Below are 4,857 nucleotides of genomic sequence, written 5' to 3'. Positions count from 1 at the left end.
TGCATATTCCAGGGTTTCTTTGTGGTCCCCAACTTGTGCTCCCCTTATTAATCTTTTGCAAAAAAATACAATAATTTTTTTGCTTTTTCTGGCGATTCATGAGTGACACTTCATTGTTGAGTTTTTCAGATTCATCGACCACAAGTTTTTCGGTAAGCACATTCTTAATGATGAGTTTTCTTCAGTAAATATAATACTTTTGATGAGTTTTTTGGTAACTCTTTTCTTTAATGTTTATAAAATACTGAGAACACATAGCCTACATATTTTATCCATTTTTATATTGTCGCATCTCCTCTCTTGTACCTCTCTCTATCCTTCATACAAAAAAAATGCCTACAATCAAAACATTAAAAATATAATAAACTATAACAATATTAGTTTACCTTCTAGAATGCTTTTTAGTTTAGCAATAGTTGTACCTCTCTTTAAGCATGTTTTTTAGTTTAGCTCTTTTGGACTACATGCAAACATTATTTGATAGCTATGAGCACTTTCATCTTCTAAATCTTAGAAGCTTGAGGCTCATGTTTTTAGTTTAGTTCATTGCTTTATTTTTTAAAAGTTGTTTTATATGCAGTGGTGTTGTTGCATGTGTAGTAATGACAAGTACAACTAATAATTTATTCTCATTGATGATTAAATTTTGTGCTTCTTAGTGTTGGGTATACTTTAATGTCAAAGGTTAAATGTTGTGCTTCCTAGTGTTGAGTTTTCAGAGTTTGGCACAATATGGCGACTGAGAAGTTTGTGTTTCAGAGGCCTACCTCCATATCGTCTGCTAGTGTTAAAGCACAACAAGAAATGCCAAAGAAGAAAAACTACGCTCTAGGTCATTCTATCTACTTTGATGTACGTAATAAGCTTGACAAATGGATAGAGAGGGAGCCTGCTTCGTGATCAAAATATTGGTTGTCTGATGTTTACCATAAAAAATGCATACGCAGTTATCAGTCACCCCTAAAGGAGCAATAAAAAACATTTGAAATGTTGGCCAAATTACAGTTAAGAAGTCCTGCCTAGTGCAAAACTGAAGCAAAATGTGTAAAAAAGGATGAAGGCTTTGTTGCCACAATCATGTCTCTCATCCAGGAATTATCTAAGGAGGAAAACTCAATAAACAAGAAGTTTCACCCATCCTAGAGTGAGATTGTTGCTAACCTCAATGACCAGATAGATAATGTTGAAGACGAGGCCATAAAGAATATGGATAAGAGAGAGGCGAAGGTGGTACCTTAGTAAGGACAATGGGAGGAGGCACCTGAGCAAGGAGAGAAGCCTCAACAAGGGAGGATGCAGCTCAGCAATGAAGGGGGAAGGGGGGAGAGGAATTGTGCAAAAAAGAAAGGAGACACCTCATCAAGGAGAGTATGCAAAGAAGAAAGTACACACTCCGAGGAAGAGATCGAAGTAGGGAAGAAGGTCTGGTGCTCCTAGACAAGTACTTTGGTTATTTTATATTTTATATATAAATGTTTCTAAGATGTTTACAATCATTTTTAATTTTACATTCAATCATTTATTAAATTGTTATATATATTGTAGGAGCTACAAGGCAAGGAGAGCGATTTTACAACTCATGCACCGTTTGTACTAGTTTCAAGAACAACCATGGTTTCTATCTCTATCAAAGGATGCATAGGACATGCTTAATCATATACATTTCTTAAAATTCTTAGAGATCACACCATGGAACATTAGTCACCTCCTCATAAAGGCAATCATGCAGTTTTAGAATGTGGCAACCAACACATTTCAGTTCGAAGATATTGAGATGACAATTACGTTGGGGGACATGACATGAATCAGTAAATTTAAGTATCATGTGAGCCAGTGAGTGGACATCGGTAGGAAGATTTGAAGCACATGTGTGATATTTATTTGGGAGCGAAGGATGATGTGTTCCTAGAAGAAAGGCTGAAATTATCATGGTTGAAGAATCACTTTGACCCCAGTAGGGCAAAAAGAATGAATGAGAAAATAATGTGTTGGAGGGATGTCTAGTACTAGTAATATATGGGATAAGGAACTGAGAGCATTCCCATTCTACTTCTTGGGCACATATGTATTCATCCATATATTGAATTTGTGAAAAACTTGGATCGCGTCAAGTAATACGCATGGGAAAGCAGCCGCACTTGCACACCTCTATGCAGGTCTGAGTAAAGTGAGGACCGAAAGAATGAACATCACCGATATGTTGGTGTTGTTGAAGATAGTTATTCCTTAATTTGTACCTAAATTATTTATTTAAACTAAAATATTATTTAATAAATTTTTTTATAATATACTATGAATTAATGTGTTAATCCTTATACAAATCTCTGTAGTTTTGGATATGAGAGTACATATCTATTGAAAGTTCTTTGATATGTCACATTCTTCCTTAATTTTCATGTGTTGCAATGCAAAGTTGGTCAAGCAATGAAGAGAGGACCGATCAAAGAGTATCTGGTCATCATATGAACAATGCCCATTACTTAAAATTATTGTGAACAATGACCAGAGCAAATATAAGTATTTTTTATAATATTTTATATTTGTTTATAAGTAATACAAAATATGACTAAAATGCAACTTCATTATGTAGGTAAACTGGTGCCCTTATGAAGACACAGAGGAGGAGGAGGAGAATAGGATGTGGTTGTGCATGCAAAGGCTATCGCGAGGATGGATAATTGGTTGCATAATATTGAATTAATTTGAGCGCCAAATGCCAACCAAGTGGTCTGGCAATTTGGCTATATTCAACAACCAATCATTCATCCTAGCGCAGTTAGCAAAATCATCCTACTGACAATAAAGAATAGGACAAATGATTACCCCATCATATTCTTCTTCGAACTTGAAGACTTGCGCGATAATGGCAAAGACATCAACTTGTCCTCTATGGTACTTGCCAGCGATGACGAGAATGTAGCTGCTCAATCCCAACAAATTGCAGGCAATCCCTCGAGAAAGATAGCCATTGAGGAGGAGGAGGAGAAACATGGGCCAATGAGTTAAAAGCACAGAAGAACTGCAAGTGGAGCATATGCAAAGTTGGCTCTTGCATATGACAAAATCTACACGCTGAAGGATATGCTTGTTGCAAAGGAGTCAATTATACGAAATCAAGCTAACCTTATTGATAACTGTTCTATGGTCATCGAGGAGCTACGAGTGCGTTTGAGGCATTTATAAAAGTGAACAATGTTTTATAATTGTAAATGTTTGTAAATGCAATTATAATTGAATTTCTATTTTATGATTTAACTTTGAATACCTATAATAGTTAAAATGTATGTTAAGAATGAATGTATGTAGTTTTCAATATTACAGGTGAATTGTATATAGTTTTAAATTTGAGTGTAAATGTTTGTGAATCATAATAGAAAATGTCTACTGAATTGTTAATGTTGGCTAAATTATAACAAGGAATGTCAGTTGAATTGTAAAATGTTATTTAGATTGTAATGTCTGCTTAACTATAATAGAAAATGTATGTTGAATCATAAAATGCCAATTGAATTATAACAAGTGAATTACAAAAGAAATGATGGATTTGCAATTTTAGGAAACTCCGCAAATAATTGTTGTAAATAATAATCAGGAGTTTCTATAAAAATTTATTGTGAACAATGATGACTATATGTGATTTAAAAGAAATTTGAGACATTTGCAACACAAATTAAGTGTTTTTCTCATATGTGATTTCAACACAAGATATGCAATTTTAACCTAAATGTTTTGCAATAAAAAGTTATGATTATGCAAAACTCTGTAAAATGTTTTGTGAACACAAAGAATTTTAATTTGAGACATTTGCAACACAAATTAAGTGTTTTTCTCATATATGATTTCAACACAAGATATGCAATTTTAACCTAAATGTTTTGCAATAAAGAGTTACGATTATGCAAAACTCTGTAAAAAGTTTTGTGAACACAAAGAATTTTGGGACTTTCACAAAACAATTTTGAAAACAAAAAGTTGTGATCATGCAAAACTGCACAAAAAATTATTGTGAACAATGCCGAATAAATGTGATTTAAACAAAATTTGAGACTTTTGCAACATAAATTAATCATTTTCCACATATGCAATTTAAACACAAGATGATGTGATTTTGTGAAAGGGAATTTTGGGACTTTCACAAGAAATGTTTGCAAACAATGACAAATATATATGATTTAAAAGAAATTCAAGACCTTCACAAGACAAAATACATGTTTTTTCTGATATGTAATTTAAACACAAGATATGTGATTTTGTAAACATAATGAATTTTGAGACTTTCGCAAAAAATATTTGCGAAAAATGGCAAATATATGTGATTTTAACCTAATTACGCAAATTTTCTATGTTTTACACATCATTTTTAAACATACAAAATTTATAAAACATTAAACATAAAATATTTAAAGAACAGTGATAAAACTCATAATTTTTGTCTTTAAAGTTTGACAATCCATAAAGTTTGACAAATTGAAATTCATTAAACATGAAAAAGTTTATCATTTAGAAGTTTTGGCACAGTTAAACATGAAATATTTAAAGAACAAATTTAAACTCATAATTTATATCATTAAAGTTTCATAATTCATAAATTACAATATTAATCAATATATAGTCCCCAGAATTGCCCACAGTTTGCGTTATCCATCTCAGCAGTATTCATCTTTGCAACCTCCATCTCCACAACGTCCATCTCTGCAGTCTCTGCCTTTTTTATATTTGTAGTTTTCTGTTGTGGCCATTTTTTGTTTTTTGCCTTAGCATCCTTCCTCATTTTCTTATTGCACTATGTAACATTATTCTAAAAAAATGACTATTAGCAAACTAATATAACTTAACTCTCATAAACATCATAAACAA

The sequence above is a fragment of the Nuphar pumila genome, chromosome 14, assembly GCF_984573655.1.
Source record: "Nuphar pumila chromosome 14, dmNupPumi1.hap1.1, whole genome shotgun sequence".
NCBI lineage: Eukaryota > Viridiplantae > Streptophyta > Magnoliopsida > Nymphaeales > Nymphaeaceae > Nuphar > Nuphar pumila.
This window is presented reverse-complemented; position numbering follows the sequence as displayed.